This window comes from Podarcis tiliguerta (assembly GCF_965153285.1).
Source record: "Podarcis tiliguerta genome assembly, chromosome: W".
NCBI lineage: Eukaryota > Metazoa > Chordata > Lepidosauria > Squamata > Lacertidae > Podarcis > Podarcis tiliguerta.
The window spans coordinates 9,310,263-9,331,077 of NC_139552.1; the positions used below are offsets into that span (position 1 = coordinate 9,310,263).

At 42.8% G+C, this 20,815-nt stretch overlaps 1 protein-coding gene and 1 pseudogene across 2 annotated transcripts in view; both read left to right on the forward strand.

Moving 5' to 3' along the window:
• The window catches only part of LOC310668789 (putative helicase senataxin), a gene marked incomplete at its 3' end in the record, with an annotated part of 486,105 nt that overhangs the window by 82,116 nt on the left and 383,174 nt on the right, over window positions 1-20,815 (forward strand). The gene's annotated exons all lie outside the window — the stretch shown is intronic.
• LOC310668736 (E3 ubiquitin-protein ligase RNF4-like) lies at window positions 402-1,571 on the forward strand (annotated as a pseudogene). Its single transcript has one exon. The product of its transcript is annotated as an E3 ubiquitin-protein ligase RNF4-like (transcript).

A 20,815-nucleotide genomic window follows, 5' to 3' on the forward strand; every position in this document is an offset into this window, starting at 1 on the left:
CCCCTGTTGATTCCAGTATCCATCCGGTCAAGGCCAGACCCGGAGGCAGGGATAGTCTTCAAACAACGATTAAATCTGCCTCCTCGGTATAAAGAGGAGATAGGGAAAGATACTCCACCTTGTAATAATCCTAATTGTTTTAGCTAATCTCTTGGCTGAAAGATAGAAAACTAATAGTTGTGTGCCAGCTTCTTAGCCTAATCCTGTTTCTTCCCACGTGAATGCAGTTCTATAGAGTAACACAAAAGACACCCTAACTCAGGCTTCCTCAACCTCGGCCCGTCCGATGTTTTGAGACTACAATTCCCATCCTCCCTGACCACTGGTCCTGCTGGCTAGGGATCATGGGAGTTGTAGGCCAAAAACATCTGGAGGGCCGAGGTTGAGGAAGCCTGCCCTAACTCCTCGAGATGTTGAACTTGCTCCCAGCTTCAGAGTACCTGCTATAAAAGAGACAACTCTAAGAAAGTCACGGTGCTCCAAAGCGTCACCAGTTGCATCAAGTTGCTTTAGAGAGAGCATTCATGATCATCATTATCACATTACAGAATTGCTTGGCGACTAAGCAGGGAGCAGCACACGGAGATAAGGGGGGAAGCAAGTACTCTGCAGCCTGTGCCTCTCCCATCCCTGTGCATCATGAGTTCAACAAGTACAGAATGTAATGCAACCCAGCACAGCAACAGCAAGAGGGGCAGTCGCAACACCTCCGCAAGACCTCCCCATACTCTGGACAATATGATGGTGGGAACTGCTTCTGAACCCTGTATCCCCTCCTCCTCCGCCTCCTCCTCCCTGCCACACAGCCTTAACGATAGAAGTATTGATGTGGAAGTAGTTGACCTCACTTGCGAAACTTCAGAACGTATAGTTGTTGATCTTACGCAAGACGATTCTCTTGTGCTTGTTGGAGAGAGTGGGCAGCAGCCCAATAGAGAGTTCAGGCGTCAACCATTGTCTGACAGCCTCATATTTAGTGGTGGTGGTGGTGGTGATAGCAGACACACACAGAGTGGTGCTCTTGCCACTAGAAAGCTCCCCAGAGAAGTGGGAAGGAGGTAATTTGCAAGATCCGCAGGCACTTTGAGTTGTGGAATTTGCATAGACAGCTTTGCAGAGATTGTGCAAAGCGGGCAGCTTATAGTGTCAACAACATGTGGCCACATCTTCTGTAGTCAGTGCCTCAGCAATTTTCTTAGGCATGCTAACTTTTGCCCAATTTGTAGAAGGAAACTCACTCCAAAGGAGTATCATCCAATTTATATGTGAAGACATGGGTGTTCCTGAACACAGTCTAATGTGGCCTTCATAAACATGAGTGAACTCTAAAGAACACACCAAGTACAGTATATATGACTTCAATATGACAGTTAGCAATTTCACGTTTTTTCCAGTTGGCCTCCTTAAAGTCCAGTTGTACTGTTTCAGCTTCGTTTTGCTTTAAGGTTTTTGCAGCTCACATTTTTTGAGGTCTGTAGACGTTTGAAGAACAGCTTGGAAGATATGTCTGCTGCTGCTACATTGCTTTGTGCCGATATCTCATTTCTGTTCTAGTTCTGTTGCTGCTTTGAGAAAAGACTGATGTCGAGTGAACTCATCTATTCAAGACTAGGCTATTCATAGTCATCTATGATAATACAACCTACAGCTTCTTTTTGCAACTTGCCTTGTAAAAAACCAAAGCCAACCACTCACCGGTGGAAGTCTGTTCCACATCTACTTGCTTTCTAGTGGCAAACTCCTCTTTCTGTTGATGTAGCCCTAATAAAGACCAAGGTTTATACAACACTGTGGCTCATTTCTAACGCTGCATGCATGAATGGTTTATTACAAAGAACTCTTGGTGGTCTGAGTCGTCTCTTTAAGAGAATATAGCCATCATGTTAGATCTGAGCAGCTTTTCCTGTCCAGGCATATGCTTATGGAGCAATTCATAATGGAGTCCGTACCAAGGTTGCCATGTGGGGTAGAATCAAATGGAGATGAGCTAAGCCATTTATGTGAAACACTGCTCAAATGGTTGGAAGAGGATAAAGTATTGATCTGCTTTTCAGAAACGCTTTGCTGTGGGGAAGCTGCACCCATAGGGCCATGTTTCAAGCAGCAAGCATGTAAGACTTGAACCTCGCATGATGAAGTCAACTTGAGTTGCGGTGACTCCCTTTCTCAGCCCTGTCACGTAGTCATAGTGGAACTATGAATGGCTTGACCTGTTGAACTTTGGGATGCTGCTGTACTAATAGGTCTAATTGCTTTAAAACGTTTTATGTTGATAACTCTTAAATTAAAGACTTTCTCTTAAATGTATAAAAAATGCCTTCCAGAGCTTCCGGGTTGGCGCGGCTGGATAATGGCGGATTTCCTCCGTCTCGGACGAAACTGCTCGCTGAAAAGAAGGGTCTGACCACCACGGCGAGGCGGAGACCCGCAAAAAACCACGGTCGGAGGAAGACCGTGGGCTTGGGATTCGGCACGTACCTTTTGCGCCTCCCCTACTCGCGGGGAGACCCGGTTTCGGGTCTCCGGAGCGACGTGGGGTGAGTGGCGTGGCACATCAAATCGACCGCTGCTTTCAGGGAGTGAAGCCACACAGCTGTTACCAGAAAGCGCCGACCTTTCCTGTGGACATTCAGACCTAAATAAACTTCGTAAGTAAATGGAATTGGATTACAAAAATATCTGAATTTGGCATTTGAACGTGAAGGTTTAAACAGGAAGCCCACCTTCCGTTTTGTAGAAAGATCAAAGCAAAGCCGCCGCAAGCTGGAGTTTTTGAAAAGTACTTTGCAAAGTATAAATTTTTATCATTTAAGTTTTCTAAGCCCCCCCTCGGAAGCAGGGGAAGAGGGGGAGATTCCTTTGATGGATGATTGAGACCTGCAGGACAGTAAAAAGATGACCTAATTCACTACCGTCTCAAGCCTGGGATTGGGCTGTCAAAAAGTTTTACAAACTTAAAATAAACAACAACGGAGGAATGGAGTATACTTTTTTGGAAGGGCGATCAGAGATATATATTTCTAGGTACTGATTTCGTGGTATTTGGAAGGAAAAGGAGCTGAACTGTAATTTTGTAACTGAAACTCGAATGGAAAATAACCAAAGGAAACTGTAGCAGACAGAGGGTGTTTAGAAACTGTGACTGTTACATTTCTGGATGGAAAATTCCATGGAGGTTGCAGACAAGCGACCTTGAAGAGCAGTAGATAACACAGGAAAAACAAGAAAAGCCTGGGAACATGGCTGATAGAATAACAGCTCTGTTGGAACAAGCTATAAAGAAAGTGGGCATTCTTGAACAGGGAATCTCTGGTCTGAAACATAATGCATTTATTTTGGCACAGACACTGAGCAATTCAACAGGTCCGGTTCGGGAAGAGGAACCAACTTTGCAAGGACGAGCATCGGAGAAGAGGATGGGACAATCAAAACCTGTTCTGTTTCTGCAAGAGGAATTTCATGTGGAGGCCCCAGTATTTGGGCCTCAAATTGATGGATATAAACTTAAGTTTGAGGTTATGGAGGTTGAAGGACTGACTTGCAGAGGCAGTGCCCCACTTGGACTGAGTAAAGCAGGATGGGTGGCTTATATGTTGGAGGGTGGCACTGCGGGAAAGTTTGGAAAAATGGATTTCTGCAACCCCAAAGAGACTGTGGAGTACGCTTTGGAATATTTCTTGGTTTATAAATTGAAATATGGAGTTTGGGCAAGCGTGCTGAAGAGGATTAAAGGAGATGTCGGGAAAGAGGCTCTTTGGGACTTAATTTTAGGCTTGGAAAGAAACTTGCAGGCAGTCCAGGGAGAAATAAGATAAAGATTTGAGATATTAGGATTTAAGGGTGTATGATATTAGGATTTAAGGGTATAAGATTTAAGGTTTTTTCTTTTCTTTTTTCTTCATTTAGCAGATTGGAGTTCGGACAAATTTTTTTTTTTAGATACTGATGGGAGAATAAGGTTTAAATAAATTAAGGTAAATAAGTGAGTAAGCAGTGAAAGATGGAAAGAATTTGCTGATCTGATTAACAACTGGAATACAAAAAGGGAGGTGGGAGGAGGCCGAGGAAATAAGTTATTGAAAGATGGAATTTGAAAAATGGATTTTTTTTCTTTTTGAATGTTTTTGTTTTTTGTTCTCCTTTTGTGTTGGGGGGGTGGAGGGAGGGTGTTTTTATGTGTTTTTGGGTTTTGGCTTTTTTCCCTTCTTTACTTTCTCTATTTTGTTGTATTTGTTGTATTTGGTCTTTTTGTTTTTCCAACTCGGTTTTTGTATTTGTGGAAAATCTAATAAATATTATTTTTTAAAAAAAAATAAAAAATGCCTTCCAGTAGCACCTTAGAGACCAACTAAGTTTGTTCTTGGTATGAGCTCTTGTGTGCATGCACACTTCTTCAGATACATGAGCACACAAAAGCTCATACCAATCACAAACTTAGTTGGTCTCTAAGGTGCTACTGGAAGGCATTTTTTTATTTCGTTTCGACTACGGCAGACCAACACGGCTACCTACCTGTATCTTAAATGTATGCCACCCAATCTTCTGTTGGTAGAAAACATGGGCTATCCAGCTAATCAGCAGCATCTCACCAGGCCTTAATCGGCTGTGGTGAGTCTCATAATATTTCCCCCCATGTTTCTTGTTTATTCGATTTTAAGGAGTCTCGTAACATAGTGAAACCTCACCCGTGACAGCTTGGAGGGCCAGTGTTACGCTTCCAGTTCAGCACTGCATTGAACACCTTTTTCAAAAGGGAGGCTTCCTTAGTCTCCCCGCAGCCTGCTGCAGGGGCCTAGCTGCACACACCCCATATTAGACTTGCACATAGCCTGGCAATCATGTGGCATGGTTAGGACTTCCACAGATGGCATTGTCTCCGTGAACATGGGCTGTGGGGATCAAATCCTCTGTGCAAATGTGTCTGGTGTTACCAGAACCCATATGCACCCCCAGCTTTCGAGGGGAGCTTAAGACAGAGTGCTCAACGGAAGGTCATTTCCATTCATCCCTACCATCACCGTTTCTGTTCTGTTTACACAGACGCTCTTACTGAAGAACAAATGACACTTTGCCCAGGGAGGGACCTTGGTAATATGGTGCCCTCCTGGTGCCTTCCAAAAGCCAGGCAGGGGAGGGGTCAGGCTTGGGGAAGGATGCACAAGGCTCTGGTGGGGTCCTAGAGCCCTCTCATCTCAGTCCCAAAGCTGGGAGAGCGCTAACTAGGCTTGGGGAAGGAGGCAGGAAGGCTCCCTTCTGGCCCCCACATCCTGTGCAGGGGAAGAGCTTCACTGCCCTAAATCCACCTCTGCTTTGCCTCGTGTTTCAGTCACCATGAAAGCATTTTACCCATTGGAGAAAGTTGCACAATGTATTTTGGAGGTCACTTCTTTGAGTCGTGATGGGAAAAACTGAATTCCTGTGCAGAATCCTTAATGCGCACCAAACTGGAGGGGTACAGCAAGCACTACTGTTGGACGATGCTGTATGGAACCTAACACTTCACCAGTCTAGTCGTTGCATAAAAGTTCTAGCAAAACTATGTGTTTGGGTGCCTCGACCCTTACACAGTTTCCTGAATCCTTGCAGTGAATGGTTTTTTTTGGGGGGTGGGGGTGAGTTGTCTGGTGGCAGATGAAAAACAGCACCCAAGTTAGCAAAATGCAGTAACCAAAACTCCATCTGCATAATGGACTGTTCTTGACGGTAGGCAGCGATTGCCATGTGATACCATGACAAGGATAGGAGAATATTTAGCAAGTGAGTCAGAGCTTACAGTTGCCATATTCAGATGGGTTATTACATGCTCTTGTTTGACTTGAGACTGGACACCTCCCCCACAGGACACTACACTATTACTTTTGGGGTACATAAATCAAGCCATAGGCTATGCAAATAACAGATGGAATAATTGGTAGAATTCTCTGCTAGGTTTTGTGACCTCTGCCATTTCTCAAGGACAGGGTCACAGACATCTGAATACAATTTACCTGCATTTAATAAGAAACAAGTTCTTAAAGGACTGTCAGTGTTTATTTGTGGTTTTCATTTGGTGATGTATATATAATTCATGTTTGTGAGGTGCCCCCTCCCTTTTTACATGCTCCTGGCTTCTAGTCAAGTAACCAGTTCATGTTCTGTAATTCACACAGAAATCTTCAGCACCACAGGGCAGGTGTATCTGGTACTGAACACTTTTTGCCTTAACAGATTTCAGAAAAACACAACAGCTCTTGGTATTCAACGTTACCTGTTTAGTTACTCTACTCTGAATGCCCTTGCTTAGTTAATCGAGTCCACTTTTCTGCATCAACAAAACACACTTTGCATCTTAAACAAAACTCCCATCAGGATTCCAGTAGGAACCAGTTTGGAAAGGGGGGACCCAAACCCAGTGGGTCTATTTTTGCTTGCGCTAGAAGACGTTGCTGAACTCCCTTAATCATGGTGAGTGCAAGGGTGTTGTAATCTACGTATTCACACATCACCATCGACTTTCTGACTTACGGTTGCAAGATGCTTGTGACCATTGCTTCATTTCTCCCCCTTTGCTCCTGGCACAAGCAGGATAAACAAACCTGGAAGCTTTGTTTTCCCCATTACATCTGGTCATGGTTTGTTGCTCCCTAACAAGCCACAGTCAGCAGGCCAGCCATAAGCAGTGACTTCAGATTGGCTGGCAATTGTTGCTTATTATGATAAGGCCACAGTCCCGGGTTCAGACGTGATGTGGTGCCAAGGCCTTGTGCTTTGCTTCTCCTGCATGCTCCAAGAGAGAACAGCATGAGGAGCAATTGGGCAGCATGTGCTACATAATGCATTATAAAATGACTCCTGATGGCCGCTGTATGTTTACAGTGTCTAGGAAGCTGCTTTGTATGCAATCAATCACAGTCTTCACTTAGACTAATCTGCATAATAACAAATCACCATTTCGCAGTGAATGCATGTTTTAATGCTCCCTAATGGCAAACTCCTTGCTTGTAGAAATATCTTTTTAAACTCAAGCTTTATGGGGATGCTGATTTCATTTTCCAGCAGGACTTTGGCACCTGCCCACACTGTCAAAAGTACCAAAACCTGGTTCAGTGCCCATGGGATTACTGTTCTTGATTGGCCAGCAAACTCACCTGACCTGAACCCCATAGAGAATCTATGGGGCATTGCCAAGAGAAAGATGAGAGACATGAGACCGAGCAATGCAGAAGAGCTGAAGGCTGCTATTGAAGCATCCTGGTCTTCCATAACACCTCAGCAGTGCCACAGGCTGATAGTATCCATGCCACGCCGCATTGAGGCAGTAATTGATGCAAAAGGGGCCCAGACCAAGTACTGAGTACATATGCATGCTTCTACTTCTCAGAGGTCCAATATTGCTCTATTTGCAGTCCTTGTTTTGCTGATTTCATTTCATATTCTAATTTTCTGAGATTGTTAATTTGGGGTTTTCATCAGCTGTACACCATAATCATCACAATTATAACAAATAAAGGCTTGACATATCTTGCTTTGCATGTCATGAGTCTATCTCATATATTAGTTTCACCTTATAAGTTGAATTACTGAAATAAATGAACTTTTCCACGATATTCTAATTTTCCGAGTTTCACCTGTAGATCTAGAAAATTTCCACTTCCTGCCTACCTTGGGAACCATCACGCGCCTATTTATGACCTTTAGGTCATCAGCCCTCCCATCTCGACTCATGGAGATAAAGGATACTCTATGGTGGTTCCACTCTCTCCGTCCACTGAGGGTATTTAAGGACGAAACGAGGACGCAATTGGTTCCTTGCATAGAATCAAAGCTATTGCGGACAAGGGAAAGCAAGCTTAACACTAGAAATACTAACTGCCCGAAGGAAGAAAAGAATTCTGTAAGCCTAGATTTACAAGACTAATGAGTATAAAGACTGAGATTTCTACCCAAAATATAAGGACAGTAGAGCCTAGAGCACAATATTTATTTATTTTTTATAATATTTTCATTAAGGTTTTTACATTAAAAAGAAAGAAATAACAAAAAAGTACAAAAATGCAAAAATACAAAACGACAAAAAAAAACACAGAAAAGAAAAAAAGAGAAACAGATAAAAACAATTCCATTTCATAATATTCCTTACATTTACTTATTTCCCAGACTTCCCCACACCTCCCTTCACTGTATTCCAATTCATATATTTGATCAGCAAATCCCTTCCCTCTATCTTACCTAATTTTTATCTTGATCTTAATATCTTAATATATCTTAATCTCCTTATTATCTTGACAAATTAAAGCCTTTTAATTTTACACCATTTAACCTTTGAATTTTCTATACTCCTTCACCACTTTATTACTAATAACCTTTTACGTTCAGTCCGATGTCATTCTAACATTCATTAATCTTATAATATTTCTGTAGATAGTCTTTAAATTTCTTCCAATCTTCTTCCACCGTCTCTTCTCCCTGGTCTCTGATTCTGCCGGTCATTTCTGCCAATTCCATGTAGTCCATCACCTTCATCTGCCATTCTTCCAGAGTGGGTAGTTCTTGTGTCTTCCGAAACTGCGCGATAAGTATTCTTGCTGCTGTTGTGGCATACATAAAGAAAGTTCTATCCTTCTTTCGCACCTGTTGGCCGACCATGCCCAGGAGAAAGGCCTCTGGTTTCTTCGGGAAGGTGTATTTAAACACCTTTTTCATTTCATTATAGATCATTTCCCAGAAGGTCTTAATCCTTGGGCACGTCCACCAAAGGTGAAAAAATGTACCTTCAGTTTCTTTAGATATCCAACATTTATTATCGGGCAAATGATAGATTTTTGCTAGCTTGACTGGTGTCCTGTACCACCTGTATATCATTTTCATAATATTCTCTCTTAAGGCATTGCATGCCGTGAATTTCATACCAGTGGTCCATAACTGTTCCCAGTCAGCCATCATTATGTTATGTCCAACATCTTGTGCCCATTTAATCATAGCAGATTTTACTGTTTCGTCCTGAGTATTCCATTTCAGCAGCAAGTTATACATTCTTGACAAAATCTTAGTTTTGGGTTCTAGCAATTCTGTTTCCAATTTTGATTTTTCCACCTGGAAGCCAATTTTTCTGTCCAATTTGTATGCCTCCATTATCTGGTGATAATGAAGCCAGTCTCACACTTTACTTTTTAGTTTTTCAAAACTCTGCAGTTTTAGTTTATCTCCCTCCTGCTCCAAAATTTCCCAATATTTTGGCCAGTTGGCCTCCATATTGAGCTTTTTTAGAGCTTTTGCTTCCATTGGTGACAACCACCTTGGGGTTTTATTTTCAAGTAAATCTTTATACCTTGTCCAGACATTAAACAATGCTTTCCTGACAATGTGATTTTTAAACATTCTATGCACTTTAACCTTTTCATACCATAAATATGCATGCCAACCAAAAACATTACTGAATCCTTCTAAATCCAAAATGTCTGTGTTCTCAAGAAGCAGCCATTCTTTCAACCAGCAGAAAGCTGCTGATTCATAATAGAGTTTCAGGTCTGGCAGGGCAAAGCCTCCTCTTTCTTTTGCATCAGTCAATATTTTAAATTTTATTCTTGGGTTTTTGCCCTGCCAGACAAATCTGGATATGTCTTTCTGCCACTTCTTGAAACAGCCCATTTTGTCAATAATTTGCAGTGTCTGAAATAGAAATAACATTCTAGGCAATACATTCATCTTTATCGCAGCAATACGGCCTAACAGTGATAGCTTCAAATTTGACCATATTTCTAAATCTTTCTTTATCTCGGCCCAACATTTATCATAGTTGTCTTTAAATAAATTCCCATTTTTAGCTGTCATGTTAATCCCCAAATACTTCACTTTCTTAACCACTGTCAAGCCTGTCTCATTCTGAAACCTCTCTTTCTCAGTTTCTGTTAAATTCTTTTCCAAAACCTTTGTTTTTGATTTATTCAATTTAAATCCTGCTAACCGACCAAACTCCTGAATCAGTTCTAAAACTCTGGTTGTACTAGACTCTGGCTCTTGTAAAGTCAAAACTATGTCATCTGCAAATGCTCTTAATTTATATTGTTTAGCTCCGACCTGTATCCATTTGACCAATTGGTCCTTTCTAATCATGTTCAGCAATACCTCCAGGACCGATATAAAAAGCAGAGGGGAAATTGGGCAACCTTGTCGTGTTCCTTTTTCTATTCTGAATTCCTCCGTTAAAACATTATTAACAATTAGTCTAGCTTTTTGTTCAGAATAGATTGCACCTATACCATTTTCGAATTCTTGGCCTACCCCCATCCCCTGGAGATTCTTCTTCATAAAGCTCCAAGAGATATTGTCAAAGGCTTTCTCCGCGTCCACAAATATCAAAACTGCTTTCGTGTTAATTTTCTCCTGTAAAAGTTCCAGAATATCTATTACATTCCTCACGTTATCAGATAAATGTCTGCCCGGAAGAAAGCCTGCTTGGTCCTTATGGATCTCCTCTATTAAAACTTTCTTTAATCTTCTGGCCAAAATGTCTGCAAAAATTTTGTAATCCACATTAAGTAATGATATAGGGCGGTAGTTCTTCAACTGTGTCTTTTCAGACTCTGTCTTTGGTATAAGTGTAATGAATGTCTCTTTCCACAACTCTGGTGCTTTTTTCCCCTCCAGTATATCATTGCAGACTTCTTTCAAAGGCTGGATCAACCATTCTTTCAATGTCTTATAATATCTAGAAGTCAATCCATCAGGCCCTGGAGATTTGCCCAGTTGCATACTCTGAATGGCACTTTCTACCTCTTGCTCTGTTATTCTATAGTTCAACTTTAATTTGTTCTCTTGAGAGATTTTTTGTAGTCCATTTACTTTCAAAAATTCCTCTATGTCCAACTCTTTCTGTGGTTGTTGTGAATATAGTTGTTTAAAATACCTTTGAAAAGAGCTTCTAATTTCAGCTGGGTTCTGTATAATTCTTCCTTCAACCGCCAGATTAGTGATTGTGTTTAACTTTTGTCTCTTCTTCATTTGCCACGCTAGTAATTTCCCGCACTTATTTGCCGATTCAAAAGTTTTCTGTCTCATTTGTCTAATTTTCCATTCTATCTCTTGATTTATCATTTGCATATATTGAATTTGATATAACTTTATCTCTCTTAAAATTTCCTGTGACTTTGGTTTTGCGCTTAATCTCTTTTCTCCTTCTTTAATCTTCTCCAGAATTTTTTCTCTCTTTTCCTGTTGAAGTCTCTTCTTTAATGCATTTTGTTGTATCAAGAACCCTCTCATGACAGCTTTACTTGCGTCCCAAACTGTTCTTTTCTCAATTGTAGAATTCAAATTAATCTCGAAGTAATCTCTCAAGGTTTTCTGGGCCTTTTTAGTCACTTCCTCATCTCTGAATAAAGTGTCGTTCATCCTCCATCTAAAGGAACCAATAGGTATTAAGTTCATCACCATCTTTACTGCGCTTTGGTCGGAGCAAGTCTTTGGGCAGATTTCCACTTTTTTTATTTTTGGTGCCAGCACTCTAGTAATCCAAATTTGGTCGATTCTTGTCCATGTCATTTTGGCTTCAGAAAAGAAGGTTCCCTCTCTCCCTAGGGGGTTCTTTGTTCTCCAAATGTCTATTAAATCCAAGTTGTCAGTCAGTTCAAAAAAGGTTTTCTGTAGTCTACCATCTTTGGTGACTACCTGCCGTTGTGCCTTGTCCATATTCGTAGAAACTACACCGTTCATGTCTCCCATCAAAATCACATTGTAATTCAAATAGTCTGTCAATGTCTCATGCAACTTTTTAAAGAATTCGGATTTTCCTTCATTTGGTGCATATACACCTACTATCAAATATTTCTCTCCATGAAATTGAATTTCAATTGCCAAATATCTTCCATGATCATCTTTAAAAATGAATTTCGGTGATAGGCTCTCCTTAGCATAAATAACTACTCCTCTTTTTTTTACTTTGTCAGATGAAATAAACTCTTGACCCAGTCTTTTATTAATTAGAATTTTCCTGTGGAGCCTTATCACGTGAGTTTCTTGTAAGCAAATCAAGTCTAATTGTTCCTTTTTTAATATATGAAAAATCGATTTCCTCTTTCTAGCCGAGTTCAAACCGTTACAATTCCAGCTTAATAGTTGCAGAGACATGATGTGGTTGTTATATTCCTCCAGTTGCTCTCAAAGTATCCTCTTGATCTGTCGGTCCCGGTGGTGTCTTCTTGTCCAAACCAAGAATTGCTTTTGCTCTGTCTAGTCTTTTCTTCTCTGATGGTTCCAGCGGATTTTGCTCTTTTAGAAGTTCTTTCTGCAGGTCCTCCTCGTATTCTTTTAGAAAGTTGTCCTTGTCCTCCACTGATCTTATTTTTATCTTTCTTCCTTTAATACTAAAGGAAAGGCCTTCGGGGAATTCCCACCTGAAAATAATGTTGTTCCTTCTCAGCTGGGTGGCCAGGTCTCTGTAGTTAGACCTGAGATCCAAAAGATGTTTCGGGATATCCTTAAATAATTCCACTCTTGACTGGCTTATTTCCAAAGGTTTTTGAAAGTGCAGTCCCAAAATTTTGTCTCTCTCCTCTTTGGATCTGAACGTAATCAAACAGTCTCTTGTCTTAATTTTCCTTCCTCCTTTGCCAAGTCTAAAGGCACTCGATATTTTAAATTCTTCTTTCTCCAGATCCAAATTCCAAAACTTCACAAACTCCTGTATAAGAAAGTCACTTAGTCCCTCTTTTTCAAGTTCCGGCACTGCCCTGATTCTCAGGTTCGTTTGCTTGTCTTTCAATTCGATCATAGAGAACCTTGATCTATAGTCATCAAGTTGTCTATTAATCGGTGGTATTTTCTCATCAGTAGCAACCGCAATCTCCTTCGCTTCCTCAACTGTTTTTCTGGTCTTGGCAGATTCCTCCAATAATTTCTGAATAGATTCTGTATTATTATTAACTTTCTGGCCCAAATTATTTATGCTCACTGTATTTTGATTAATACTTACAGTATTTTGGTCTATTTAGATGATGCATCTGCCACTCTTTTATTTGTTTCAGCTACCTCTTCTGTCAATTTGTTTATTGATTCTTGGATCCTAGCCAACCCTGCGGCTAGAACTTCTTCAGTCGATGACATACCTTTTGATTTGGGCTGAGCAGGAGCACCTCCTGCTGGGCCAGGTATAGAGGCTCTCCTCTGTCCACTTCCCGTGTGAAAAGTTCTGCCAGACCTTGTAGTTTTTTCCTGAAATGGCTCTAATTTCCCTTTCCCATCTGCCATACCACACAAGATAAGAATTCAAGGTCTTTTCCCAGCTGCAGCTGGCATACACAACTTTAAAAACAGTAGAGCACAATATTTAAAGAGGTCCAACAGCTCTTTATCCCATAGAAAGACATCAGTGCAACTTCCTGTTCCCTTTTCAAGCAACACCAAAGTAGATGAGGAATTTGGAGCCTCCGACATTTCTATGGCAACAACACCTAAAGAACTCTACGTTGCTGACAATCTGGAGAAATCCAGCACCCAATCTACATCTGGACCTTTGCCTAATGTTCCAAAAAATTATCAGAATGATCAACCTTCTCTACTGTACTCCTGGCGAGACAGGATGGACAGATCTTCCAAACTCGAAGCTGGCTCTTTGTTGGCCAGTGATCCACATTTTATAGCACATGCCTCATTAATACTCCCACAGCCACAGATAGAACCAGCAGTCCTCCAATTAATCTAGGAGGGAGAGGGGGATTGTGTTAGGATATTTCCGTTCCACCTTAAACAGGGAGCAGGCTGTTGTTTGAGTCACAGTCTGCGTACTTCCGGCTCACAGGGAGTTATGTTTTGTATACAGCTTTGGTCTCTCTCTGTGTCTCGACACGCAGGCAGGCAGCCATGTTTTTCTTTGTTCTGACCAACGCTGAATAAAGTTGTAAATAATGCTCTCCTGAGTGGATCTTTTGCTGTGCGAACTCTGCAAAGGGCGTGCACCGAGCCTTGGAATGTGGACAGATGTTTCTGAGGCTTATGTCACTAATTGACTGATACTGCGTTTCTACGGGAGGTTGATGGATCGTCCGGAGATGACATGGGGGCATGATGGCCTTTCTCTACCTGGCAGTATCCCAACAACAGGTTTCGGGCCCAGATTCATGGCACTTACAGGAGAGTAAGACTGCGAAAGACTGTGAGGTATGTGGGGAAAGCGAAAGCAAGGCTTTCCTGTTGCCGCGGCAGTCTTTGAACTCAGGCAGGCTAATTAGCCTGGGAGCAGAGCCAGAGGCTTCGTGATTTATGAGTTGCCTAGATAAGGAGTCTCTGAAGAAATAAGACTCAAGGCTCAAGTAAAAACCTGGAATAGAGTTTTTCCAAGCCTCTGAAGGCACTCAGTGCCCAAAGTTAAATGGCCAAAATTATGAGACCTGGGCAAAGTGGTGTGAGAGCCTGCTACGACAGTTTGGAGTGTGGCATACTGTGTGTGAAGCCCCTCCAGTTCCTCTGACAGATAGATGGAGGGCCCAAGATTCATGGGCCATAGACGTAATTGTCTTGTCCGTCTCTCTGGAGGAAATTGTAACACTGGCTGGCAACACGACAGCAAGTCATAGAATCATAGAATCATAGAATCATAGAATCATAGAGTTGGAAGAGACCACAAGGGTCATCGAGTCCAACCCCCTGCCAAGCAGGAAACACCATCAGAGCACTCCTGACATATGGTTGTCAAGCCTCTGCTTAAAGACCTCCAAAGAAGGAGACTCCACCACACTCCTTGGCAGCAAATTCCACTGTCGAACAGCTCTTACTGTCAGGAAGTTCTTCCTAATGTTTAGGTGGAATCTTCTTTCTTGTAGTTTGTATCCATTGCTCCGTGTCCGCTTCTCTGGAGCAGCAGAAAACAACCTTTCTCCCTCCTCTATGTGACATCCTTTTATATATTTGAACATGGCTATCATATCACCCCTTAACCTCCTCTTCTCCAGGCTAAACATGCCCAGCTCCCTTAGCCGATCCTCATAAGGCATTGTTTCCAGGCCTTTGACCATTTTGGTTGCCCTCCTCTGTACACGTTCTAGTTTGTCAGTGTCCTTCTTGAACTGTGGTGCCCAGAACTGGACACAGTACTCCAGGTGAGGTCTGACCAGAGCAGAATACAGTGGCACTATTACTTCCCTTGATCTAGATGCTATACTCCTATTGATGCAGCCCAGAATTGCATTGGCTTTTTTAGCTGCCGCGTCACACTGTTGGCTCATGTTAAGTTTGTGGTCAACCAAGACTCCTAGATCCTTTTCACATGTACTGCTCTCAAGCCAGGTGTCACCCATCTTGTATTTGTGCCTCTCATTTTTTTTGCCCAAGTGCAATACTTTACATTTCTCCCTGTTAAAATTCATCTTGTCAGATGTGGAATGCTTTGAAAGTAGCCCATCTGCTGGTCATCCCAGCCCAAAGTTTGACCGCATCGGAGGTCCTGGCTGTTTCCCAGATCGAGAGTGATTGCAGGGATGCTGAGGGCACCGGTTGCAAGTTGCAGGGGGAGCTGACTGTGATGTCATCACAGGCAGCATTCCAGCCTCCAGGGGGAGCCATGGAGTCGACAGCTAAGAGCTCTGTTTCCCATGAGAGCCAAGGTCATCTTCGCAGAGGCCGGAAGGCAAGAAGTAAACAGAGACAGAAGCCTGCAGATGGCCCGAAGCAGAAGGCGGGTGGAAAGCCCACGCCAGTGGAAAACAAGGTTCTGTTTGCTGGCACTGCATCCCCAAAAGCCAAAGGAAAGTTTGTCGTTGATTCAGGAGCCACACGGCATTTATCAAAAGACAAGCATCTATTTATCTCCTTCACGCCTCAAGATGGAGAGATCCACCAGGCTGATGGAAAGACTCTGCGAATCGCAGGAGTCGGGACTGTGAGACTGGCAAGTCTGCACACAACCATCAGAGATGTACTTTATGTTCCAGATTCTGCGGACAATTTGCTCAGCGTTCCACAGCTGACTGGGCGTGGCTTTGAGATTTCCTTCAAGAAGAGCGTCTGTGTCATCAGGAAAGGCAAAGAGGACATTTTGCATGCAAAGTTTATGGATGGCTTGTTCTGTATAACTTATGATGACAATGGTGCTGTTGCTGTGTCTAATGTTGATTCTTGTTGTGTTGCACAAACTAACAAAGTTCTTCATGCAGGATGTATTCACGAGGTGCACCGAAGATTTGGTCACATGTCTTGGCAGGCGCTGGCCAAGATGCCTGAGTTGGTTCAGGGTTTGAACATCAAGCCCTGTAAGTTTCACATGAAATGTGTATCTTGTGCAGAGAACAAGGTGAAGGTTGCTCCAAAAGACAAGGAGTCTAGCAGGCAGGCTTCCAAACCCTACCAGCTAGTCCACGCAGACCTGGTTGGTCCACTTGCACCCTCTGTGGGTGGAGCAAGGTACTTCATGGTTCTAATTGATTCTTTTTCCAGGTACATTCATGTGTTTATGCTCGAGCAGAAATCACAAGCGTTTCCTAGGTTCAAGGCATTCTGTGCTTGGTTGGAGAATGCTCACAGTAAACGTATTGGCTGTCTCTTTACTGATCGGGGCGGGGAATTCACTTCTCAGCAGTTTGAAGCTTTCCTGAATGAGAAGGGAATCCAGCATAGCCTCTCAAGTCCTGGATCTCCATGGGAGATTTGTGAGCAAGCAAAGCAAACATTGCTTCAAGGCATGAAAACCTTGTTGCATGATGCCAATCTCCCTGAAAAGTTTTTTTGGGGGGAGTCTTTGAACTCTTTTGTTTATACCTTTAACAGGAGACTGTCATCATCTATTGGTTGTACTCCCTATGAGACGATGTTTGGTAAGAAACCTTATGTCAAGCACATGAGAATCTTTGGTTCTGACATGTGGGTACACACCCCACAGAGCAACAAGCTTGGGAAGCGTGGGGCACATGGTTTGTTCATGGGGTACGAAAAAGGTTCATACAGGGTATGGATGACTGACTCTAAGTCCATTAAGTTCACAAAGAGTGTTGAGTACAATCCTAAGTGGGGGGGGGATGTGGGAATTTTCCAGAGTTACCCAGAGGAAGATGAAGGTGATGTAAGAAAAGCAGCTGACGTTGAGGTAGAAGAGGAAGCTGAGGATGATGATGATGATGATCAGAGTTCGGATTCCAGCTCAATGGGCAGCGCTGCTGCTGATGTCAGCAACAGTGATGACACAGCAGACTACAAGAGCGCAAAGGCCTCAGTCAGACCATCTGATGCGTCTGACAATGAACTGGAAGAACCACTGTTCACCATTGGTCACTTTTCTCCTAAGAAGGAGAAGATAAGTCAAGAAGACTTGCTTCTAGTATGCAGATCTGAAAGGGCCACAAAAGGCAAACCTCCAAAGAGATTTGCTGATGAGTTTGCTAAGACGGCAACTGCTGTTCTTAGTAGCTCAGAGAAGGTGTGGGAACCTTCAAGCTTCAAAGAAGTTCAGGAGTTAACCTCTAAAGATGCTGAGCCATGGCTAAATGCTATGAAGGCTGAAGTTGATTCCTTGAATAGGAACCAAACTTGGGAGCTAGTCCCAGTAATCCCAGGAATGAGACTGGTTGGCAGCAAATGGGTCTTCAAGGCCAAGACAGACCAGAATGGCAAGGTTGTCAGACACAAAGCCAGATTGGTTGCCAGAGGTTTTTCACAGGTACCAGGACAGGATTACCACGAGACCTACTCACCCACCGTCAAATATGAGAGCATTCGACTGATGCTCAAGATTGCTGCGGAGGAGAAACTGCATGTTTCCCATCATGACATTAATACAGCTTTTTTGTACAGGGTTTTGGGGGAGGAGCTGTATATGCTTCCACGTGATGGAATGCAGATACAGAAGGGAATGGTCTGTAAACTGAGGAAATCCATATATGGTCTCAAGCAGAGTGCCAGGTGTTGGAACACAAAACTCACTGAGACATTGCTTTCTCTAGGTTTTCACCAGGGCAAAGCTGATCCGTGTGTGTTTGTCAAGGAGGAGGGGCAAAACAAACTGTATTGTTTATGTTTTGTTGATGATCTTCTGATGTTTTGGAAGAATCAGGCTTTGTACCAAAGCACCCTCGCTCAGCTGAAGGAGCACTTTGACATGAAGGATCTTGGTGAGGTATCCAACTATCTTTCTCTGCAAGTGGAGAGGGACCAAGCAGGTAATTTTCTGGTACACCAAACACAGAAAATTGCTGATGTATTAACCAGGTTGAATTTGGTTGATGCAAACCCAGCAGACACACCGATGGTGACAGGTTACCAGGTAGATAGTACTGCTGAAGCATATTCTGACACCACACTGTACAGATGCATTCTAGGCAAGCTGAATTTCATTGCTAGATGTTCAAGACCTGACATAGCTGTAAGCACTAACCTGCTTAGCAGACATGCCAACAATCCTACTGTTCAGGATTGGAAAGCTCTGAAGCGTATAGCCCGCTATTTGAAGGGGACTTTGCACTACAGGCTGAGGTTCACCAGTCAGGAGACTGGAGGTCTTGAAATCTTTGCAGATGCTAGTTTTGGAAGTGACACCACGGATGGTACAAGCACTTCTGGAGTATGCTACATGTACAACCACTGTCTGTTTGACTGGTTGTGCAGGAAACAGATGACAGTAAGCCTAAGTTCCTGTGAAACAGAACTCAATGCCCTGTCGTTTTCACTCATGGATTGTGAATGGTTGATGCAACTGTTTAAGGACATCAGAGTTTCTGTGAAATGTCCTATACAAGTGTATCAAGACAATAGATCATAGAATCATAGAATCATAGAATCATAGAATCATAGAATCATAGAATCATAGAATCATAGAGTTGGAAGAGACCACAAGGGCCATCGAGTCCAACCCCCTGCCAAGCAGGAAACACCATCAGAGCACTCCTGACATATGGTTGTCAAGCCTCTGCTTAAAGACCTCCAAAGAAGGAGACTCCACCACACTCTTTGGCAGCAAATTCCACTGTCGAACAGCTCTTACTGTCAGGAAGTTCTTCCTAATGTTTAGGTGGAATCTTCTTTCTTGTAGTTTGGATTCATTGCTCCGTGTCCGCTTCTCTGGAGCAGCAGAAAACAACCTTTCTCCCTCCTCTATGTGACATCCTTTTATATATTTGAACATGGCTATCATATCACCCCTTAACCTCCTCTTCTCCAGGCTAAACATGCCCAGCTCCCTTAGCCGTTCCTCATAAGGCATCGTTTCCAGGCCTTTGACCATTTTGGTTGCCCTCCTCTGGACACGTTCCAGTTTGTCAATGTCCTTCTTGAACTGTGGTGCCCAGAACTGGACACAGTAGTCCAGGTGAGGTCTGAACAGAGCAGAATACAGTGGCACTATAACTTCCCTTGATCTAGACGCTATACTCCTATTGATGCAGCCCAGAATTGCATTGGCTTTTTTAGCTGCTGCGTCACACTGTTGACTCATGTCAAGTTTGTGGTCAACCAAGACTCCTAGATCCTTTTCACATGTACTGCTCTCAAGCCAGGTGTCACCCATCTTGTATTTGTGCCTCTCATTTTTTTTGCCCAAGTGCAATACTTTACATTTCTCCCTGTTAAAATTCATCTTGTTTGTTTTGGCCCAGTTCTCTAATCTGTCAAGGTCGTTTTGAAGTGTGATCCTGTCCTCTGGGGTGTTAGCCACCCCTCCCAGTTTGGTGTCATCTGCAAATTTGATCAGGATGCCCTTGAGTCCATCATCCAAGTCGTTGATAAAGATGTTGAATAAGACCGGGCCCAAGACAGAACCCTGTGGCACCCCACTAGTCACTCTTCCCCAGGATGAAGAGGAACCATTGATGAGCACCCTTTGGGTTTGGTCAGTCAGCCAGTTACAAATCCACTGAGTGGTAGCATAGTCAAGACCGCATTTTACCAGCTTCTTTACAAGAATATCATGGGGCACCTTGTCAAATGCCTTGCTGAAATCAAGGTAGGCTACATCCACTGCATTCCCTTCATCTACCAGGCTTGTAATTCTGTCAAAAAATGAGATCAGGTTAGTCTGACATGACTTATTTTTCAGAAATCCATGCTGACTATTGGTGATCACAGCATTCCTTTCTAGGTGCTCACAGACTGTTTGCTTAATGATCTGCTCCAGAATCTTCCCTGGTATTGATGTCAGACTGACTGGGCGGTAATTATTTGGGTCCTCTCTTTTCCCCTTTTTGAAAATAGGGACAACATTTGCCCTCCTCCAGTCTGCCGGGACTTTGCCTGTTCTCCAGGAATTCTCAAAGATGACTGCCAGTGGTTCTGAGATCACATCTGCCAGTTCTTTTAATACTCTTGGATGCAGTTCATCTGGCCCTGGAGACTTGAATACATCTAAACTAGCCAAGTATCCTTGTACTATCTCCTTAGTTATTCTGGGCTGTGTTTTCTCTGCTGAATCATTTGCTCCAAATTCTTCAGGTCGGGCATTGTTTTCTTTATCGGAGAAGACTGAGGCAAAGAAGGCATTGAGGAGTTCAGCCCTTTCTGTGTCCCCTGTTTGCATTTCACCATCTTCTCCTCTGAGTGACCCCACTGTTTCTTTGTTCTTCCTTTTGCTACGAACATACCCATAAAAGCCTTTTTTGTTGCTTTTAACCTCTCTAGCAAGCCTGAGTTCATTCTGTGCTTTAGCTTTTCTGACTTTGTGTCTACACGTGCTGGCTATTTGTTTGAATTCCTCTTTGGTGGTTTCCCCCCTTTTCCATTTTTTGTACACATCCTTTTTTTTAATCTTAACTCAGTTAAAAGTTCTTTAGATAGCCACCCTGGCTTCTTTAGGCACCTTCCATGTTTCCGTCTCATTGGTATTGCCTGAAGTTGTGCTTTTACTATCTCCCTCTTAACAAACTCC